This window comes from Phlebotomus argentipes, unplaced genomic scaffold (assembly GCF_947086385.1).
Source record: "Phlebotomus argentipes unplaced genomic scaffold, Phlebotomus argentipes genome assembly contig_15, whole genome shotgun sequence".
Lineage (NCBI taxonomy): Eukaryota > Metazoa > Arthropoda > Insecta > Diptera > Psychodidae > Phlebotomus > Phlebotomus argentipes.
The window spans coordinates 12,676,557-12,689,632 of NW_026776181.1; the positions used below are offsets into that span (position 1 = coordinate 12,676,557).

The 13,076-nt window shown below is 39.9% G+C and overlaps 1 protein-coding gene across 1 annotated transcript in view; it reads left to right on the plus strand.

Annotated features, from left to right (window-relative positions):
- Positions 1 to 1,220: 1,220 nt before the first annotated feature.
- Positions 1,221 to 13,076, plus strand: part of LOC132261683 (runt-related transcription factor 2) — a 35,782-nt gene continuing 23,926 nt past the window's right edge. The window contains exon 1 of the mRNA XM_059760602.1: positions 1,221 to 1,286. The gene's annotated coding sequence lies outside the window, so the exon portion shown is untranslated. The remainder of the gene's footprint in view (positions 1,287 to 13,076) is intronic.

Below are 13,076 nucleotides of genomic sequence, written 5' to 3' on the forward strand. Positions count from 1 at the left end.
CTCGGTGCGAAAGGGAGAATGCATTTTGGGGAGGGTGCGTTTCGTTGGAGACTATCACAGTCGACTGAGTGTGATGTTTCTCACATGGTTGTGATGTTAATGATGGTATTTGGGGAATTTACTCTGCGAATTGCAATGCCACGCATTTGAGCCGCCTCTCGTCTATGGCTTTTTGGATGTGGCGAGGAAAAGAAGATTGGGGCGCGTGTGCGATGTGAAATTCAGGCATGTGTGAGGAGATTGTGACTAATTTAGGGACTGACTGGGTGGGAGTGGGCCATAAATTAACCACCTAATTTTCTGAGATTTCATGAAGTCACTTAAATGTCCCATTCTGCATCATACTTTCACCGTTTTAGAAACTAAATGGAAATTAAAAATAGGTTTGAGAAGGAGTGAAAATCTCAAGATTAGTCCTAATGGGGGCAATTTGGAGTGGAACAGAATTGACAATCCTTGAGGTGATGTTTAACGTTCTCATCGCTATTAATAGGTTGATTGATGGTAATGCCCCTGGAGGTCTTACCACCAACTTTGCCAACGTATCGGCGACGAATGAAGTCCATGAATGGTGTCACGAGAAGGTGAGGAAATCAGTGAATTGAATTAGCAAGTCATGTGGTAATTATGAATAAATTCACAAAAGACCCACAGAGATTCAGTAGCTGAGAGGGAATAATTTGAGTATGTGAACTTATTTCAGCCTCTTGACTTCTGGCAATGCCTCAAGCACCCAGGACAGCACAGTGGGGCCACTTTTGAGAATGCTGCGGTACGAGAAGGCACTGAAAAGGCCCAACATAATGGCATTTGTTGCCATAACACTCGGCGGGATGTCGCTATACAAGAGGCGAGGGATTTTCGTAAAAGTGAGAAAACGAAATAGTATCCTCTAAAGCCAAAATAAGTGGAGGATAAGAGTGATTTTAATGACTTATATTCTCTCCTCTCTTCCTTTCTGTAGCAGCACTTTCCATCGAGAGTCACCAATTTTTCCGGAGAGTGTGTGTGCACGAGATGAATGAGTGCGATTTGGAACATTCATCGTGGCCTTTTATTTGGGCTCCTCTTCAAGAAGAGTGGTCTGAATGAAAATGGTTTTGATGAATTAACTGCAATCGGATGGATAAATGGTGTCAGCGGGGTCAGCAGAGAATCAGCAGGATTTCGGGCAGATTGTGTGTTTTGTTTGGGTGCACTTTTTTGTCCCCAACATTGCTGATGGCGAAAGGAAAGAGTCAAACGCACACAATTCAACCCGGCCGGAAAAAAATCCATCACAGCGGGTGAGTGCTGTTCCATTGATTTTATTTATAGAAATTTTTTCAACACCAAATGCGAATGGGAAAGAAAATGCCCTCTGCAATAAGTTTTCCAGGCGGGCACATTTTATTGTTCGATTCCCTCATAATTGCAATATCGCGGATTTCCTAATATTGACATTCAAAGGGTGGGACATTGGTGGGAACTAATTGTGTGAAATTCTTACGTCTTCCTCTTCTGGCCCCTTTTGCAGTCCAATTTTTGACTTTGCTGATTCAAAGGACAGAAAAAAGTTGAATTGAAAAGTCAAAGGCATTCCTTGCAATTTCTTAAGAAATCAACAAAGCAGATTGAATAGAGTATTTTGGAATTTTGTTGACACATTTATTTTTTCTCTAAACCATACATTTCCTTTCATCGATATCTTTTGTGCCCGAAGAGGCAAAATTATTGTTGTACATTGAATTTCTCTCTCTTGAGATGCACGATGACAGATCGAGGCTACCAATCTCTTATTTACGGCTGTGACATCTTATTTTCACAGTTTTTTCTTCTCTAAATTGTCTTGTCCCCGAAGGGATGGTGAAAAAAGGAAAGGCAGAAAGTTGTGTGGTTAAATATTGGGCCGAGGAATATCTCTTTAGTCCCTGTCTTTGGACAATGGATCGGAAGTGAAATGATCGGTGGAGTGTCGAGATTTTTCTCTCCATTTCAAGATTTATTTGGCCTACGGATTCAGAGACAGTATCCTTTTATAACCACCCCCTGAAAAAACTTCCGTAACACCATTTTCAATTTTATCTCATAACTGGACGTCCCTCCTTTCCGGGCAATCCAATGTGCTGATTCTCTCACACCCCCGTCTCTCGTGTGCATATGTGTGTTGGGACGCAACGTGGGTGTGTGCCGAACACCCTAAAATTTGCCCATGATGCCAACAATGCGGCACTCCGTTGGCGGGATCGAGGGTTGAGAGAGACTGTGAGGGGGTGAATGTGTCGAAGACGGCAGATTCGAGAAAATATTGTGTATTGGGTCAAATGTTCGGCTACCCTTTGTGGGCATGAGGGTCGTGTATTGGTTCACCCCTAAGTGAATCCCTCTCGAAATGTCCTCCTGATATGCCACCGTTTCAGGGGTGTGCGACAATATCTGTGTAAGCTTGAGCCTTTCGAGCAGTTTCATGCCGAATTATTACATTCAGATTCACTGCATGCATGGGAGATTGTTGATGTCTTGTGTGAGTTGAGGTACGACATTTGGTGGGGTGATTGAATTTCGTGAGTAACTTCTGCTGGATTACACTCTGTGGAATACTTTTATATTCAATTCAATAAAATGTTTCATGAAAAAGGATGAAATGAAAATTGGGTGGGACAAAATTAAGTAACTCATTGAACTATTTCTCAATTGATTTTATGCGTAATTTTATTTCTGATTGTCATTTAAATAAGATTGGGCTAATATTTGTGCTAGAAAGTGTAGAATTTAACACACGGCGAGAATCACACACTCAGCAGGATAAAATGAAGACACTATCCTCAAGTTAGGGTGAGATTGGTGCCTCGGATGACAGTGATGATGATGATGAATGCCATGAGAGTTTGCAAATGAAGAGTGAGGCGGAGAAATTTGGTGAATATTTTACGCCCAAGTCCGAAATTTCCGCACCAAGAGATAGAAGGTCCATAAAATTGCATGAGGAAGCTAGTCGTATTCTAAATTAAACATCCTCCCAAGGTTTATCCAGCATATGGAGTGGGCGTTTGTTTATTTCATGAATGAGTGGCATTGTCCATAAATTTCAGATGGTGTGATTTGTCGCGTATGTCGCGGGGGAAAATCATTGATGAGAAAGTGTGCACGAGATGCGAGTCTTATTTGCATTTCATTTTCTAGACAATGTTGTTTTCAATGATGCGGCAAATAAGGCGAATAAAAGAGAAATTTATACACAAAAAAGATTGTGTGTGCGTTCTATAAACCAAAATTGAAGTGACTCACCCCAGATCGAAAGTGAGCGACATGAAGACATTTCACTATGTGCATGCTCACTTATTGCTCTCATTCTCCCTCCAATCCCTGAAATCTCGACGCTATATACAATTTTACAGACTTTCGCCTGGGACGAGCTGGAAAGGACGTCATCTCACGTCACATTGAACGCACCATCAGGTCGAAAATGTTTATATAAAATAAATATTTCATAGTATAAAAGAGGGACCCCATTTGTAATATATGGCTTCTGATGAGATACACAAAATGTGTGCGACTCTCAAATGGCATTTGAAAGGGAAATTACCATTAGAGTGCGAGAATGAGAGGGACACTTTCAATGCATAATTAACAAAAGAGGGGTTTCCTTTGGCGGTGTGAAGGCACATTTATAACAGCGCGACCTCCGAAAATCTAAACCCCAAATTGAAAATTTTCACTCCTAGAAAGTTTTTATGGTTCGCAGGATTTTATTGTGTGTAATACAGCGACAAGGCTGATGACGATGATGCCCCTTTTGTGTTGGCAATTTTGATGTGTAATTTGAATTGTGTCGAAGGGACTAACTCGAATTGTAGTCCCTATTTCTCATCGCGGATATAATTTATGTTAAATGCACGTTTTCCTATTGACAGAGTGGTGCTGTGAAAATAATTTTCAGTAATATTTCTATCTCAATTAAGGGTTGAAATGGCGTGTTAATAAATCTTGATGTGGAAATCTAGAGCTGTATTTTAAAGTTGTTCTTGTGACTTTGTTATGGAGAATCAAATGTGTATGTTTTTTTATCTACACCCTTCGGATAGCTCCCCTCTCCGCACTCTTGAGGAAATCAATTTTTACGAGCAATTGCTTCTCGATGGCTATATGATCTTGCCACATTTGTCTTTTGCATTTCCTCCCTCGATGTCGTGAATTGATTCCACTTTTTCTTCAGCGAGATTGTCTGTGATATTATGAAATTTCATCCATAAAGTCGAACTGCATTAAAATTTATTATGGCATCCAATATCTAAATATTAGGGAAAGTCTCTTTAGGAGATGGAGTGATGATAAAAGTCGCCTTTTCTTCGCAGCGGGAAGATGATCAATTTGGTGAAGGAAGAGAAAATCATGCGTGGCGCCTTTTTTGTGAGAAAGAAATAGTTTTGGGATCATTAAATGCGTTGGCGCCATTGGTTTTCAATCATTTTCCTAACATAAATTTTATTTTCACTGTGTTTACATACGTGGAAAATGCTGAAAATGCCCGATGAGATAGAAAATTTATTAATGACTGTATTTTATGGGTGGAAAAGGTGATTTCAGAGCAGACATTCTATTATTCGTTCGAATAACTTCTCCTAGGCTTTTGGCATTGGCTAAATCTAGGAAAAGCCATCTGTGGTGATGATTGTGGAGAATATTTCAATTGAATTGAATAAAGATGCGGGGATATTGAAACTCTTGGATGATGATGGCAATGCGGATGAAGAGAGATTGTGGGTGGCATAAATGCAAAGTAACTTGATTCCCGTGTGCGTCTCTTATCGTGGGTATCGAATCTGAAATCGAACGTCTCGCAGGAATTGAAGTCAATTCATGAGATGCGAACGAAAAACAAGACGAGAATAAGGATTTTACGACGCGAAATCCAGTGGAATAAATGTAAGCGGGGAAAATAAATATTGTATCTACTTTATCGGGAGATTTTGTCTGCTCGCATGGGGATTTCTTTGGGATGGTGGATAGAGGTATAATATTCAACCGAAACGACGCCAAAAAGCGGTGGCATCGCGGGGTACCGCGATTCTTTTGTATCTCTTAGTGTTGGGAACATTTTCCTTAAATGGATTTGGGAGAGAGATGGAGCAGCGACCCAAAAGGAACGACAATGTGTGTGCGAGTAAAATAAAATTACATTTTTCCTCACTCATGAGGGCGTGGAAGAAGATGAAGTCACGATTCGGAGAGTCGCGGTAAAATTGATTTTCCTTGAGTGAATATCATTTTCGCCAATGATTTCCCCTATGGAAATTCGTATTGACTCCTAATAGAATTTTCTCTGCTTTAATTAAGTCATAAAAGTCCTCCTTGCTTCGTTCATATTTCTTCTCGCAGCTCCTTTCGCGGCTCTCGAGGGGTTTCTTTTGATCCCTCTATTGTGTGTTTTATGACGAAATTCTTCGAGTCCATATATCCATTTTTCCCTAATTTCCTCCATTATCTCACATTTACGGTCATTTTTTCTGTCTTGATGAATATTGTTAATCTTGTGTTCTTTTGAAGGGATTTCACAGACCTCCAGGAATATGTAATATGGTCAAAATGTGCGGTCTGCTGACCAAAGCGTGTCTAATTTTCAAATATTGCATTGTGTGATCTTTTTTACTGGACGTCAAGATTCATTTAACGTAATTCTCTTGAGTCCTCGATTGGCACATTCTGTGCGGTTTGAAATTGTGCAAATGCTCGCAGGAGGAAAATCTTTGATGTATTATTCCGAAAGTCCTCTTGTCTTGCCAATTGAGAGTGATTGGCTTCAGTTTCAGCTGAACAAGAGGGAATTGTTGCATCTTTTTGAGCTATAAAAAGTCTGAAATTGCCCAGGAATGAGGGATATTTCCTGGGCGAAGGGCGAGATTGAGAGTCTGCGGAAAAAAATGGGATGAGAACATCATGTTCAAGGGGGATGAAATGTGGATTTCTTGTCGGTTTATTCAATTTTCAAGTGAATCCGTGATTTTTTCCTCTATCTCCTAACCCTCTAACTGTGCTGCCTGTCGTTCAATTGATGGGAACACACGGGGAATTAATCTCATCCCTGTCATCAAATCAGTTGACGATCTTGTATAATTCCTTTGTGTCATGCCTCAAATAATGCGCTGCGTTTGTCAACAATATTCACTCATCTCTCTACAATGGGGGTGAGTTTTTGCCTCACTCCTTCGTTCTATTTATCGTATCTCTGGTTTTATGCGACTTTTTTTCTGTCATACGGACAAAAAAGACTGATGAAGACAAATCTTGTTGAAAAAAATGTTGCACAAACAAGAGATTCAAGTGCCTTTTCATATCCCCTGGTTAATCTGATTTGCAGTGAATTGCTGGGAATTTTCTCAGCGATTTGCATTTATCTATTTAATTATATAGAATTGAGCCAGGATTTCAGATAGTGGAAAAAAGAGTCCTTTTGCAGCATTCTCTTTTTATGTTTAACCTCACGGTAATATATTGTCCTAATTTGAGTTAATTTGTTGATGTGTTAAACAAACAATCTCTTTTGTATGAATGCCTAATGTGCTAAAACGGTTTTAACTGCCATTAGACGGAGCAATTTTGGGGTAAGAATCCTCCATAAAATAATTAAATTTACAACCTTTACGACCATCTTCGCGATGTGCTCATATATGACGCGGCAGATGAGAATTAAATGCTACGAAAAGTGCAGATAGTCTTCTTTCCCATTAGATTTTATCATGCCTCATGAATGAGATGATTTAAGGGTTGAATGGCTGGAGTCTCACAAAAAACCTCCCTTGGTGTATTTTTTAATTCAGAGAAACGCACATTTTAATTTAAGACACCCCTTTTTGCTTCGCACTAGCCTATTTCTGGCTTTTCAGCACCGCCAGAAATGGGTGTCGTTAATTAAAGAAAAGCCAAAGAGATAATTGCACACCTCTTCATCAGCGTTGCCGCACAATTTTCCAACCCTCAAGATGCCCGTTTTCCCGCCTAGTCTCATTGTTGACTCTCGCGAGACCTTTGAACGTCTTCATTGAGAGCGCGAGTGGCATTTGTTAATTGTTTAATTATGTTAAGGAGGCTGCAGAATGTGTGGAATTTCGTGAAGTTTGTTAACAAGCCACCCTTCGTCGTCTCATTAAGTGGCTCTCCCCAAAATTAGAGGGGCGAAAAATATACATACAGACAATCGCAGATATATTTAGTCCAAGGAGAAATGTTATAACAAAATGTAATGAAGTAGCAGAAATTGTAAAATCGACTGTATTTGAGAGTATTCTCATGACGGCAATAAAGCATATATTTCAATGTATTATTTCGCGAAAGCAGTCAAGATGCTCTCTAATTGAAGGGAATAATAATGTGTCAGGTCATAGATTGTTGCTGACAATTGTGAAGAGTTTCGCAGTTGGAGAAATAAGGCTCAAGAGGGGAGTGAGGTCTCTTTGAGTGAAAGATAGGGGATGAAAGATAATATATGTGAATAATGGTAAGTGATACGTGTAGAGATTTTGTACCTCCTCTCGCGTTCTTTCTCCTTGCAGTGGTGAAAAAAAGATTTTCAGTGCGAACTATAATGTGTGTAATGTATGGTAAATAATTCGGGTGAATGTTAACCGTAAAAAATCCATTCTTGTGTGCCCTTTTTTGTGTGTCTCCCCGTGTTGTGTGTTTATTTATATTCGTATGGTTACTTTTAAGGGGCTTAAGCGTATTATCATAACGTGAGAGTGGCTACTAAAAATTTGTTACAAAAGGGATGAAATATGCCAGTGATGATGACAAGAAGGGAAGAAAAGGCGAGTGAAAGAGAAAATGCATCTGTTGAAAATCATCCCCATAAGTTGCATTGCCATTATGCAACTGATTTTTTTTCCGTCCTCACCTCTCGAGATTCTTTTGCCATTCTTATGGTTATACCTGGTCTTGTTTCTGGTGAAACGCACCGCCAGAGGAGAACCATAAACAAATATGCTGCCATTGTTGTGAATCGGACGGAAAATGTGGATTGAGACGAAGCGAGGGAAGGAGAAAGAAATTGTCACGTCTCTATTGATCTGTATTATCTGGGGGTGAGATATATTGGACTTGATTTATTACAGTGAGGCGGGATTCCTTCTTTAATGCCTCCGCCATTCTCTGCAACTGATATTTGTAAACATGATCATTGTGTCCACGTGAAAAAGTCATTTTTTAAAGGTTGGCTGTTGTCGCACAGCATTTTCAATAATTTGTAAAAGCTACCCTTCGCGGTATTAACAAAGGATATTTCGTTTTACGCTCACTGGTGCATTTCTGGCATCTTTTGCCTCTAGAAATTCAATTGGGCATCAGGTCACATCGTCTTTTTGGATGTTTCTTGATAAAATTTGTAGTTTTTTTTATTGAAAAATTATTTTATATTAACTTAGATTGCCATCTGCTGGACATCTTTTTATGCTTTTTTCTGAGTTGTTGATAATATCATTTTCCATTCAATATCTATTCAATGTTTGCTCACAAATTCATCTTGATTTCTCTTTCTCTTCAGCTCTGTCTACTCTGTTCAAAAATAGAGGTAAAAGGTAGAGAATAAAGTGGCCACTAAAGGGTTTCCTCACTGGGGTCTGGTAATTTCCTCAAATGACCATCACTAATATACTCGGACTCTATTAAGTGCGTCTCAATTAGGGGATAATAAATTTATGGTTCTTCCCTTTTCATGGCGTTTATTGCATTTTATTGAAGAGTTTAGGAATAATTTCATTTGGTTTTTTTTCTTTTCTCCAATTTCGATCCCTTTTTTTCTTGCTTCTCGGTGAAATATCAACATTTCGTGGATGGATATTTGCAAAAGTTTGGAGAAAGTCAAAAGTGTTGGATGTTAGTTTTTTCTGCGGGCGGCAGGAAACAATAGTCTTGAGGGCGAATCGGTGAGGAACTGGTGGAGTGAATGAGAGGGTTTGTCAGTCAGTCACGCGAGATTGTCTAAAACGTCGTTCCAGCGAATAAACTCCAAAATGGGCTTCCATCTGTGTACATATTCAATCTAATTTCTATATATTTGCACAATTTAAATGGCAATTAAATTGCGTGTTCTCGATGTTGCAGAAAGAGTTTTTAAATTTCCCCCGCTTCTTCCTCTTCCTCACCTCTTGTCATTCTCTGGCTTCAATTTCAATTCTTCTCCACTTCTTTTGTAATGCCCTGATGCCGTTCAATTCTGCCACGTTCTTTGCAATTTTCTCTCCTTGCCCCAGTGTCAATGGTCGAGAACAATTTCCAACAACACAATGATGCATGAAATCGGTGGCCAAATGTGTGGGGGACTTACTGGTGCTATTATTAAAAGTGGTGTGTGCGATGCAATAATTGCTCAAGTTGAGTGATAGGCGGACAGAGTCAGTGAGCAATGAGTACGCAACATGAGGAAAAGGAATTGCACGTGAAAAGAGGGGTCAGAGAATGTGCCGAATGGGGCCCTCTTGCGCATACCATTCACTCAATCACATGTGCCGCCTCGCTTTTGGGCGCGCAAACGGAAATTCCAACGAGTTCTGTGGCGCACTCGTTTGGAGAGTATGGAAAACAGTTGGTTTTCCCTCTTCGCACTGTCGTCGGATCAGACACAAACCCCGACTTTTCACGTCGGCCATCTATGAAAGACCCGCGGAGGAAGTTTCCTACGGGAAAATTTCCTCTAATTAAATTAATTAACACGATATTATGTGATTAGGATCATGGGAAAAGCAATGGACAGAAAAGTGTCTCAACCCTGTGGATGAAGAACGACGACAAATGGAAAACATCTTGAGTCTGTGGGTGGTTCGTGGTCTTTGTATTTCACCCTCTTCTTGAGTGTCTCGTGAATTTTTGAGGGTGTGACAAGACTTACTTTAGCACTTCATCAAATAACCGTGACGATTGACTTGGGACCTCCTGATGGACATTCCTCTGGCCATTTGCCATGACAGACACTCGGGCGACCTTCTTTTCCCGGACCTCACACACTTCGTCACGCAATGCAAAACAGGAAATCCCTCCCTTTTGCCCTTGGCTAAGTGGTCAAGATATCACCGATCGTCATCCTTAGTTCCATCCTTCGGAACGTTGGTGGATGCATTTAAATTTGCCTATCCTGTGGCGTTTTCCTAGTTGCCCTTTCCCTCTGGATCTCTATTTATAAAATCTCCCAGAGAATTTTAACGATCAGAATATCCAACAAAATGAATTTCACTGCAATAATGTTTAATGTGATTGTTGTATAGAAAATTCCCATCCACGTGGGTGGCATTTTGAGTCTTCGTATAACTGAATTGCTCACATTTCAAAACACCAGAAGTCATAATCCTCATAGTTTTCACTTCCCTTGTCTGCGATGGTGTTTGCGTTGTGAAGGAGAAACATCTAATTATAGTTTACCATCTTCTTATTTTGCGCCTAATTAAACTTTATGGGTAAATTTTTCGTGTGCATGAAATTTGTGCTAAATAGTGCTGTCCTCTCAAATACACTCAACATTTCTTGGCCGCCTCAGAGAAATTTAGATAAATTGAAGAAACAGTTTCGCATTTCTTCCCCCAATCCTCTATTTTTGGACAATACCACGGAGTCCATGTGCTGGCCAATTTCAAAATGAAGCGTAAATTTATTGTGATGTAGGGTGCGTGGTTGCGTGGGCGGAGTTGGGAAAAAGTAAGTTATACATGACAACCGGACGGCAACTGCAACACATTCATTCATCCCTTATTAAATTTACATCAAGCAAACGAAGGAGAACACAATAAATATTAATGATAATAACTGGGGAAGAAGTTGTGTCCTCTCCTGGGTACATTTCTCTCGCTGGAATGTCCATGTGTTGTGGGTGTTTTCCAGGGGGTGAATAAAGAGAAGGGTTAAGTGCTCAGCAATTTGATGTATCCAAGCAATTTCAAACACTTGGACCCCGGCTCTGGCCAAAAACGGAGGAATCACGTGGAAAAAGGGTTCTGAATCTCCAACTAAAGGATGAGGAGAGGCCTCGCCGTTCCTTGCCTTCTGTGTACTCCGTGCAAACCCCGAGAATTGGTTTCGTTACTCAAAATGACCAAAAATTCCCCATCTCACACTGTCCATTCCCAATTCTCGGCTATGTCCTGTGATAAATTAAACAAAGTAAGATGGGGTGGTGCGCCGCTTTTCCTCTGTGTTGTAGCCGACACATTTGTAAAAAGAGCGCCTAAAGAGGGGCGCCGTGGAAGGCTAAAAGGCAGTTAGGCTGAGTTAAATGGTGGGATTCCATTGTTTTTGCACTTCTTGCTGCTCTGCCAAAGAGGGGCACTCTCTCGGAGTATGTTTTGTCCACCCAGAAACACCATGTAATGTGTGGAATGGGATTTTTTATGCAGAGGTTCGCTTTATGACTTTACCCTCCTCTTTCAATATCTCACCCACACTTTCGCCACTTGTTATCCTCTTGTTGGTCGGGTTTATGTATGGACAACAGCGCAAAAAAGCATCCTCTCTCGCATTCTTCTGTAATTAATTTCCAACAATTTCTCCAACAAATCAAAAATGTCATGTAAGGAAAATAATTAAACAACCCTCAATGGATATTTCACAACCCTTCTTCGGAGAATTGTGTGTGTGTATGGTGGAAAAAGGACGTTTATCATCCTGAAAAGTGACCCCAACATTTAGCAACACTGCGAAGGGATTATTATTAGTAAAATGCAGACTAGAGAATTCTCTATCTCGTATTTCGCAATCTATTGTTTAGACGAGTCCGTAGAGTGGGTGAAAAGTTTAGACAAACTCTCGCTCCAATCCCATGAATTGTTTTAAAATTTAACTCCACCAGGGATATGGTGAAATCATTTATTCTACACATACTGCTTTAGATTAATATATAAGTATATGGCAGTGAAAGGGTTTTTCTGCAGTCTGTCTCTCTAGTGATTTATTAATTGATGAAGATTGTTAAATGTATGCATATAGCAACCATATGCGCCACAGGGCAACACTCAAACTTAATAAGTCAGTGCCACAAATAACTTTTATATTCAAAGCTCTCATTTCAAACTATCCATTTACCTGGGAAACATTAAACGAGACAAGCACTTTAGAACTTTTTGGTCTGCCTAGGTCAAAATTAACCTTTAAAAGTTCATCACAATGGGATTTAATTGTTACATATTAAGTTGATGTGGGTGAATTTTAGTGAAAAGTAATGTCCTTTTCACAAAATTTTAATTGTGACTACTTTCATTAGAAGTTGCCCCTGTGTCTGTCCCTCATTTTCCTCCCTCAACTTGCATACATATTTCTACAGTTAACAATAAGCAAAGTTTCGATTTTGTGCTGACTCTTCAACCCTTTCTCGTACCAATGCCTCGAAAGGATAAAGAGATGTATGGAGTTTTTATTGCCAAGGAGGATGAGATGCTGGGTGGATTCTCGGGGATGTTGAGGAATGATAGGGTGAATATGTTAAGCCGGACAGTAGGAAAATCGTGGGGAATGATAAATTTCATCTCTACAGCTTACACTTGCCTCGCACCCTCTTGTGTGAGTGATTGTGCCAAAATTGATGTTGAGGGTGAATGAAGAAGTTGAGGGCGGTGTGATAGTTTTATATGCAACAAAATCCCACCCACAAGTCACCCTTGGTTGGAAATTTGGAGACATACAGGTTCTTTAATGATAATTCTACCCCTATCCTCCATCACGATGTCTTCCTGACAAATATGTCTTGGCACCCAAAGACGTATGGGAGCAAAGTACAAATGAATTGCTGGAAATTTAGCAAATGCGGATGATTCCCGCATGAGGGTGGTTTTCCCACTTTTATTGTACATGCCAAGGAGAGAAGAGTGAATGTGTTGGGCAATTTTCATTAGACATCCATTGTTTAAATGCGTTCCTGTTTGTATGTCGAATTAATGAGCTTTGTTCACTCATTCGCATTTTCTTCATACAATCTGAAGCAAAAGAACACCTCTTTTCGGCTTTTATTTGCAAAGATATTAGATTGTGCTCTTGTTGTGTGGCTTTCTTGATTGAATAAAATTTGGTTGGTGTGAGAATTACAAATAACTGTGAGAAATGTCTGGAATGTAAAACTAAATATT